Consider the following 9,935-nt stretch of genomic DNA (forward strand, 5'->3'; position numbering starts at 1 on the left):
GATCAAATTATCAAACTTTAAATCTCATCCGTCTATCAAAACTGATCCAATGGCTGAGATCAAAATGCCCTTTCTTACCTTCTAAATCAATAACCCAAACCCTAATCCCCATTATTAAGCACCATCAGCCACACAAAGGTTCTCCCTTTCTCTATCTCTCTTTTTCTCTCTATGCGAAACCAACAAAAATTGTCACCATCCCTCTATCACCGGCTCTGTCAGACAGCAACAGCCATCACCGCAGGCTAGCCAGTGATGCTACCGCCACCCCTTTTCCTCTTTATTTTTTTCTCTCTCCTTCTGCCTACCTCTTCGAGTTCCATGCCGCCATCGTCGTCCTCTGGCGAACCACCGCAACAGCAACTCCCACGCTGTCGAACCCCTCCGACGAAGCCACCATCTAATCTAGCCGCTCCTCTACCGCCTTTATCCTTCTCTCCCATCGAAGAGCCTCAACAGATGTGATTACTGGCGGGCTCTTCGTCTTCAGCGCCGCCTGTCTCTGCTATCCCCACCTTCGAATGAACCAGCTGACGCTCCCAACAGCAACATCAAATCCAGCAAACCCCTACTCTCACTATCTCCGGCCAACTCTGCAACTAGTCGTCACCAACCCTTCTCCTGCCGCCGCTGCACGAACATGTAGCCACTATTCTATTCTATACTGGTGAGGTATTGATTAGTGACCTCTTGGAAAATGTTTGATTTCTAGAATTCATCACAGGTTCTCTCTTTTGTTGTTATTAATTTTATATTAGTCTTATTTAATACTACTAATATGATTTGCAATTGAACAAGTTTGGCGGATGTTCTTGATTTTGATTTTTGTGATTTGGGTCCACCAACATGGAGTTTTCACTGGTGAAAATCCACTTGAAATGTGAATTCATTACTTGAAAATAGTTAGGTTTATTCACTTGAAATGTGAATTAGAGCGTTGAAAATAGTTAAGTGTACTGTTATAAAATGTGTACTAGTTACTTGAGAAGTGGATTAGCGACTTGAAAATGGTTTAGTGTAGTTACTCGAAAGGTGAACGTGTGTTTTGAAATTAGTTAAGTGTAATCACTTTAAAATGTGTACTAGTCACTTGAAAAGTGAATTAGAGACTTGAAAATGGTTTAGTTTAGTTATCGAAAAGTTAACATGTGTTTTGAAATTTGTAAAGTGTAATCACTTGAAAATGTGAATTCATGACTTGAAATAGGTTTAGTGTTGACACTTGAAATGTCAATTCACGACTTGAAAGTGGTTAAGTTTAGTCATTTAAGAAGTGAATTAGAGAGTTGAAAAGGGTTAAGTGTAGTGTCTTGAAATGTGTACTAGTCACTTGAAAAGTGGATTTGCGACCGGAAAATGGTTTACTGTAGTTCTTGAAGGTGAACTCGTGTTTTGAAATTTGTAAAGTCTAATCACTTGAAAATGTGAATTCATGACTTGAAATTGGTTTATTGTTGATACTTGCAATGTGAATTTATGACTTGAAATGGTTAAGTTTAGTCATTTGAGAAGTGAATTAGAGAGTTCAAAATAGTTAAGTGTAGTGTTTTAAAATGTGTACTAGTCGCTTGAAAAGTGAATTAGCAGCTTGAAAATTGTTTAATGTAGTTCTTGAAAGGTCAACTTATGTTTTGAAATTTGTAAAGTGTAATCACTTGAAAATGTGAATTCATCACTTGAAATTGGTTTAGTGTTGATACTTGAAATGTGAATTCATACTTAAAATTGGTTTAGTGTTGATACTTGAAATGTGAATTCATGACTTGAAATGGTTATGTTTAGTCGCTTGAGAAGTGAATTAGAGAGTTGAAAATGTTTTAGTGTAGTTCTTTAAAGGTCAACTTGTGTTTTGTTATTTGTAAAGTGTAATCACTTGAAAATGTGAATTCTTGACTTGAAATTGGTTTAGTGTCGATACTTGAAATGTGAATTCATGAATTGAAAATGGTTAAGTTTAGTCACTTGAGAAGAGAATTAGAGAGTTGAAAATGGTTAAGTGTAGTGTTTTGAAATGTGTACTAGTGACTTTAAATTAATCAAGTGTAGTCATTTCAGAAGTGAGTTAGTGATTTGAAAATGGTTTAGTGTAGTTTAATGAAAGATGAACTTGTGTTTTGAAATAAGTAAAGTTTAATCATTTGAAAATGTGAATTCATGACATGAAATTGGTGCACCTCCTCCTGTAGAAAAAGATATTGATGCAGATTTGATTGTTCTAGTTCGTGGAGATACGGACATGCTTGGTAGAGTGTTCATCGAGCCTGATGGATCTTCGTAAGTTCATTTTATAATTGATAGGTTTATTTTTTTTATTAATAAAATATTCAAGCTTACATACTTATTATGATATTTACAGGTGGTATCCCACGTCAAAAGAAGTTGATGAGGCTACAAGGGAGAGCGTCATGAGACTTTTTACTTATCCTTGGCACTAGTGGTGGGACATTCCAATAGTCTCTAAACAAGCCATGTTTCAAGAGATTCGGTATTGTTCCCCCAATGATCTTCTTCTGGGCGAGCTGCGGAGCTACTTTTGAGTCTTTCTCGTCGGACCCATATACCACTTAACAGTTTTGTAATATCAATTAGTAGTATGCCCGACCAGAAGAAGCGGCACCGGATTTGGACCGCAGGGAACCCATTAATAATAATAGAACTCTGCGCAAAGGGCGAAAAAAGGAAAGAGAGGGACGCACATGGAAACTGCTTTTTTAATATGTGTATATATATATATATATACTAGTCATATAAAATCATATAACACTAGTCAATCGATTTTCAAATAATGTGTTGTTGGTTGGCAAAGCACGATCAGACCATTTCTATAATTTTTGAGAGACATGCTGCTATGTCACATCAGATTGCACATCTTAGACGTGCCTTGACATAGGATGTTGCTCCTGATTCAAGTAGCGAAGAGGAAACAGAGAATGATGAGGAGTTTGTTGGGGTTACTCCTTTGTGTTGTTAGACTTGACTTTTAGATATTTTTGAACTTAGCTTTTAATTAGTGAAAAATCTTAGAAGTGTTTAAGTATTTTGAATGTTGTTGGATTCATTGTTTAAGTGTTTGATTTGAATTGCTTAAATAATTTGTTGACGTAGTGTGTTGTATGATTATTATAATAATGTGTGTTGTATGAGGAATGTATATATTAAATTGCATTTTTATTTGGCAAGTGGGATGCAGAAAATGTAGATTTCTGTATCCAAAAAAATGCAGAAAAGCGACGACGATCGTCGTTTTTTTATTCATTATGAAGAACAAAAAGCGACGACCAACATCGCTTTTTATCCATTATGAAGAACAAAAAGCGACGACCAACATCACTTTTTTTGTAAAAAAATATTTTATTTTTCTCAAATTATGTCGGATAGTGTCAGTTTTTCTAAAAAAATTATTTTTTTTTCAATAAAACGACGATGTCTGTCACTTTTTGTTCTTAATGTTTTCTTCATATGAAGAACAAAAAGCGACGCACAATGTCACTTTTTTAAAAAATAACTAAGAAACTTTTTTTTCTAAAAGCGACGTTGTCCGTCGTATTAAAAGCAATGCAAGCGGCCGTTTTAAAAAAGCAATGCCCCTTTTTTAGACGGTAAAAAAATGATGGATTTTCGTTGCTTTTGCCCCAAAAAATGATGCTGGCCGTCGCTTTTGACCATTATTTTTTGGCATTTTTTTAGTTTTGTTACTTTAAATCCCAGAGACATTGTCTTTAATTAAGGTTGTACTGTTGTAATCACTCAATTCAGATTTATTATATGGATTGCTGTTAAGGAGAAGTTTCTTACCAAAAAGAGTTTGATTCAGATGAACATCCCTGTGGATAATCAACAATGTTATTTGTGTAATACTACTTTTTTTAAACTACTCGTCACTTGCTTGTTGAATGTACATAGTTTAAAAATGTCAGATAAAAGGCTCCATTTCTAATGAAGGATTATTAACTGATGCAACTGCTGATGGTTGTATTTACTGTTTACATCATCGATGGTTTATGTGGTAACAGTCAAACCCATGTTCACCGCTAAAGCTATCATATGTACGCATAATCATGCATATTTGAGTAAAACTTACCCAGAGTGAGATGGTTCAGTGGATTGCTGGTCTACCATAGGAGACCCAGAAGCTGGCAACTTTTCTGGAAGAGTTGAACCACCTTTCAGAACTGCACAATGTCAAAATCATAGATACATATTCTTGAGCACATGAAAGGAGTGACTAAAAAACATTAGAACATCATGCAGCCTTTTATAGCGTAAGCTTCCAAGAAATAAGAATTTCCTTAACAGAAGAAGTGCTAAAGTCCCTGCTATCAGTCTCTATCATCTAATGACTTTTAAATACTTCAAACATTTTACAGAACTAGGAAGTCAATGGAAGTTTGATTAAACTTACAAGTCAAAAGCCCCCAAATGCAGTTCATTATCATAAAACATCCCATAGATGTCAGCACAAAGTTTACACCAAATGTTACTGCCACAGTTAATGGTATGAAGATTAATGCCAGAGACATTGGATCTATGCATATGCTTATTTTCTTGGCTTGCGACAATTGTTCTAATGCAAAAAACATTTATAAATACTCAACGTCTACATGATTCCCAAAGACCATGGTCGGTATTAGGTACTTCACACTCAAAATACAGATAACTTGACTCAAATTGGAGGCCAAATTTTCAATCCTATCTACACGTGGATTGAAAACAAACTTATCACACCCCTAACATACCTAAAATGGATATCTTGAAAGAACGACTGCCAACTTAGAAGAAGCTTCTAGTGTTGCATAGTCAACTGAATTCTGTGAAAGAAATAAAAGAGCAAATACTGAGACATAATGTTCTCTCTATATTGAGAATTAAAGTGATTAAATTTCTAAGTAAGCATAGATATAAAATATGTACGAAAAGAAAATTTAACACACACTAAAAATGACACTAATGATGAGCATATATTTAAAAGAACTTTCTTATTTAATCATTTGCCTCCATCCAATCCCAATCAGTATCGTCAAACTCATCTTTGTCTTCCAATGTTTCCACAACTCTATCTTTCGAATGTTCTTCAGTAGATGGAATATCAACAACAAAAATGGTTACATTTTCTCTTGCCCATCTAAAGTCACCCTCATATAATCTAGTTGAGGGACCAATGTCATCATTAGGCTTCCTCCAATATATATCTCCTATATTAGGGCAATTCTCTTCCTCTAGATCATACAAATCAATAGGGGCTTTATTCCTTGCATAGTAAACATATTTCTCAATTGGATCTGCAACATTAAAAAACTTGATAAACTTATGATGCCAACACAAAAGAATCATCTTTACTACATAACTTATTAAAGTATACCCGAGTTACCCATACTTAGCTACTTCATTCTGATGCCAATCACATCTAAACAACACAACACTAAAACAACCATAGTAATCAATCTCAATGATATCTCGAATGACTCCATAACAAACCACCTCTCCATCTATGGGATTTTAGTCCCTAGCATTAGCAAAACTATCAGTTGTTGCTGATAAAGTCACTTCACTATTCTGAGTCTTGCGTGGTGCATCTCGATGTTTTGTATGAAATTGATATCCATTGATGAAATATGCGTTATATCTCTTTGCCACCATATTAGGCCCCCTACATAGCCATTTTAAATGATGGGATACTTTAACATTCTCTTCAAACTAACTACTGAATTCACGACTATGATTTCTTGCTCTTACCCATGCATTAGATCTAGTATGATTACTCAATGATTTTTATGTTCCCTGCAATCAAGAATATTAAAAATATAATTACTAGGCCTTTATAAATAGATGTTTATGTACCTTATCATATACAAATAAATGAAGTTTAATATATAAATATCTTACTCGATGAACTTTTCCACTTCTTCATCTCCCATTTTAAAAAGGACATATCGATGTGCTTCATAACGTAACTTTGCATACATAAAAAAAGTTCAATTTTTTTTTCTCACTATCAATTGGATGACCATTCCTAGGGAATTTAGGGGAAAAATTTAGAAGGGATTCCTCATCTTCAGTTTGGTACCTATTAAATCGCATCTTCACAACATCATGTAGGTATATTGAACAAAAAGACAAGCATTCTTCAACCAAATAACCTTCTGCTACAGATGCTTCTGGACATGATCGATTACGAATGAGCCCCTTAAAGTTACATAGGGCCCTCTCAATGGAATACATCCAATGAAGATGAATAGGACCCCCAAGCTTAATTTCATTTACTGAATAAACAGGTAAATGTAGTATTATATCAAAAAATGCTAGATCAAAAATCATTTCAAGGTTAGATATAACTTCACCAATTTCAGACTCTAATCTTGTAAGATGTGTCAGCCTAGTTACCTTACTCCATATGGCTCTAAGAAAATTGCACAACCTAATCAATGTCAATGCAACATTCTTAGGTAGCACTTTTCTAATAGTAATTTATAGCAAGTGATGCATTATAAAATGAGCATTATGACTCCTGTAACCTGATATCTTTATCTCCTTCATATGCACGTGATCTAATATATTTGAAGCATACCCTTTAGGTATTTTGAGATTTTTCAAGGCGCTGCAACATAATTTTTTCTATTTCGGTTCAATGAAGAATGAATATTGAGACAAACATATATTTTCGTTACTATATTCTACCGGTTCTAGCTCCTCCCGTATTCCTATTTCTTGTAAGTCATATTAAGAATTTACATAATCCTTTGACTTTCCATCTATCTCTAATAAAGTCCCAAACAAACTATCACATATATTCTTTGCTATGTGCATTGGATCTAGATTGTGCCTCAATTTGTTATCTGGCAAATATGACAATTTAAAATAGATATTTTCTTCCAAGGACCCTTATTATCTCGAGACCTTTTCTTTTTGACCTTTCCAAAACATTGTTGAATTTATGCAACTCTTTAAGCACTTCTATAGTTTATTTTTACCCTGAGTTTCATGCTTGTGTTTACCTACTAACTTGTCTACTGGTGGCTGTATACCCACACTATATAGGAACCATCCGTTCGACTCCTCCTTTATATTACTTTCTTTTTGGATATTAGTTTTTGCCATGGTTGGGGATATGTCCCAACTGGATATTTATATTCTTTTGGATAAAGGCTTTGTGGTAATTTTGGGGGTTGGTATGGGAGGGATTGGTATTGGGTTTGGCCTCAGAATTGGCATTGGTATTGGGGCAGACATCATTGGACGATATTATTGGTTGTTCCATAGTATTAAATTTTAGGTTTGATTATCATATCATGTTTGATATTTTCTAAAGGGTTTGGTATGGTATGGATGGTTGGTTTGGTATGGTTAGACTCGATTGGGTCATTCATGGTTGTGACCCTATCCCAGAGTCTTCATGAGATGATTGCACAATCTTATTATATGCTCAAAATTCAGCTCATCTAAGGCTGAATAAGATGGTTAGGTTGGGCTAAGGGGACGGTCCATGATCCTGGTTGGACTTAGGATTCCCGTTATGACAAGCTCCAGTTCGGGCTGTGTCATATACCAGCCCGAAATAGTCCTCCTCAGGCACCTACGGCTAGTGTAACCATACTTAGTCTCCATATAGAAAAGTCTTAAATGTTGAGTTCCGTCAGTTCATTCACAAGTTTGCTAAGCTTGTGGCATCGTAGTCATATTTATTTGGTAATATTGGTTTTGTCACTAGTTCATCTAAAGTCACTTGGGTTGGTCAGTTCATGAGGCTAAACCCACTGAATTTTACAGGTTCCGAACTTAAGGATGTAATGCCTCATATTTTTATATCACTTAAATAATGCATAAAATGATCCCTTAGGAGACCTATATCGATGGTAAATAATGTTTAGCATGGAACATGCTGGGGGTGCTCTTAGATGTTAAAAAGGGGTGTGCATCGTGAAAGGGACACACAACAAAGGCTCTGCGCAGTGGAGGAGGCCGCAAAAGGACCCTAGAAAAGGTCCAGTTTGGACCCGTGTAAGACCACGCAAAATTCTTTTGTAGTCTGAGCCTTAGAGCGTGTCAAGTGAGGTGAATTTAGGCTCTAAAATATTGAGAAGAGACTTCCCAAGTGATTGATATTTTAATCTTGTTGAATTTTTCTGAAAATGACTTCCTATAATATGGGAAATTGAGTTATCTTTCCAATGATACTCCTTTTTGTCAAAATCTAATGATGGATTAGAAAGATATAGCCTTTTACAGAAATCAGTGGAAATGCCAAGGTGTGATGGAGAGGTCCGACGAACCATCGGACTAGCGACGGGCCGTCGAACCCCACCGTCACAGGGAGCCAGAAGATCATCTCACTGGCCAAGTGCGACAGAGAGGGCCGACGGGCAGTCGACCCTCCAACGGACCGTCGCACCCCACTGTCGTAGTCAAGACAGAAAGTGGGTTTCTGGACTATGTCCGACGGTCAGGACCGACGGACCATCGGGCCTCCGACAGACCGTCGTACCCCACCATCACATGTCTCGTTCAATATTTTAAACTCATTTTAAAAAGGGCTTTTTGATCTTTTCCTACCCTTTTAACCCTCAGATATATTCAAGAAGAAGAAGATGACTTCATTTATCATCCAAGACATAAGAGAGCTAGGGTTTCTCCCTCAAGATCAAATCTAAAACCTTTCTTCAAGAAATCCATGAGCTCACTATAGATTTTATAAGTTGAGTTGAGAATTAATTTCCCCAAGTCAAGGGTTGCAAGAACCCTCTCTCAAGAGTAAAAAGAAGAGTTTAAAGAAAGCTTGTTTATCCAATTTCATAATCTAAGGTATGCGGGGTTTTGAACAAGGGTTATCCTTTCACCCTTGTGCTCAAAAGCTTATTTAAACTACAATTTTCTGCAATTTATGAGATTTTACATGAAATTTAATTAGGGTTTTTCATCCATTGTTATTGTTTTCAAGCTTTTGATGTTTCCCATGAATTGAGAGTCTAATGGCATGATTTTGACATGTTTTCTTAAGAAATTGAAGCTGGGTTGATACCCTATGATTTTATTCCTTGAGAAGTTAATAGTTGCAATGCTTTAGCAATTGAAGTATATGAGTATGTTGTGATTTTGAGATAAATTGCTGTGAATTCCAGATTTCTATATGATTTATGAATATATATGCTATTTAATATACATTTTTATGAGTTTTAACTTGAGATTGAATTATGGGTCACCAAGCCCTACTTGAGACTTGCAATTTTATGAACTCTTGTGCTATAAGAACCCATGATTTGAGTGTTTGAGATTATCGATAAATGTTTTGACGTAATGGTCATAGAGGTTTGTGTAACACCCCAGAAAACGGGTCCCAAAGTATCACACGGTGCTTGAGGCTACAAGTATCCCCAAGCTAACCCTTTGAGCCATTTTCATTCAGTTCAACACAAATCAATGGGTTTTCCATAAATAACCCTCAAATATCAACAGAGTAATCATCATACAAGAATAAAAGAATTTTAGAAAGATAACAAAATGCGACTTATTAGTCAACTCCCAATATCTATACTAGTCTGAAAAGCCTCTAAGAGAATCAATAAAATGAGCGAGCCATTAAGACATGCCCCAACTGACTCATACTTAGTTATCAAATGTAAACAATTCCGTGAAACCAACATCAGACATCACGTCCTCAGAACATGAGGACTCACCACAACAGAGGATATAGAACAGCATGCCCAAAGAATCACTGTCGAACCTGGAACTGAGCACCTAAACATACATTCCAAGAAAATATAGCCCACATCCAAAGATGTGGGTCAGTACCATGAAAAGGAACCGAGTATATGGGGGTGTATGCAGTTGTGTAAGCATCATCATCATAAATATTTATAAGAAATATGCAGGATGTATGAAAGACTCACATAGCCCGAAGAAAATCATCATAATCATGAGAGGATGAAATAAGTACAATAACA

The 9,935-nt window shown here is 35.8% G+C and overlaps 1 long non-coding RNA gene across 1 annotated transcript; it reads left to right on the plus strand.

The window, feature by feature from the left end:
* Positions 1 to 125: 125 nt before the first annotated feature.
* On the plus strand, positions 126 to 3,100 carry LOC124892277. The gene is made up of 3 exons (XR_007050162.1): positions 126 to 672; positions 2,187 to 2,274; positions 2,357 to 3,100. It is a non-coding gene; the product is annotated as an uncharacterized LOC124892277 (long non-coding RNA).
* Positions 3,101 to 9,935: the final 6,835 nt, after the last annotated feature.

Source organism: Capsicum annuum, unplaced genomic scaffold (assembly GCF_002878395.1).
Source record: "Capsicum annuum cultivar UCD-10X-F1 unplaced genomic scaffold, UCD10Xv1.1 ctg45354, whole genome shotgun sequence".
In the NCBI taxonomy this organism is placed as follows: Eukaryota; Viridiplantae; Streptophyta; class Magnoliopsida; order Solanales; family Solanaceae; genus Capsicum; species Capsicum annuum.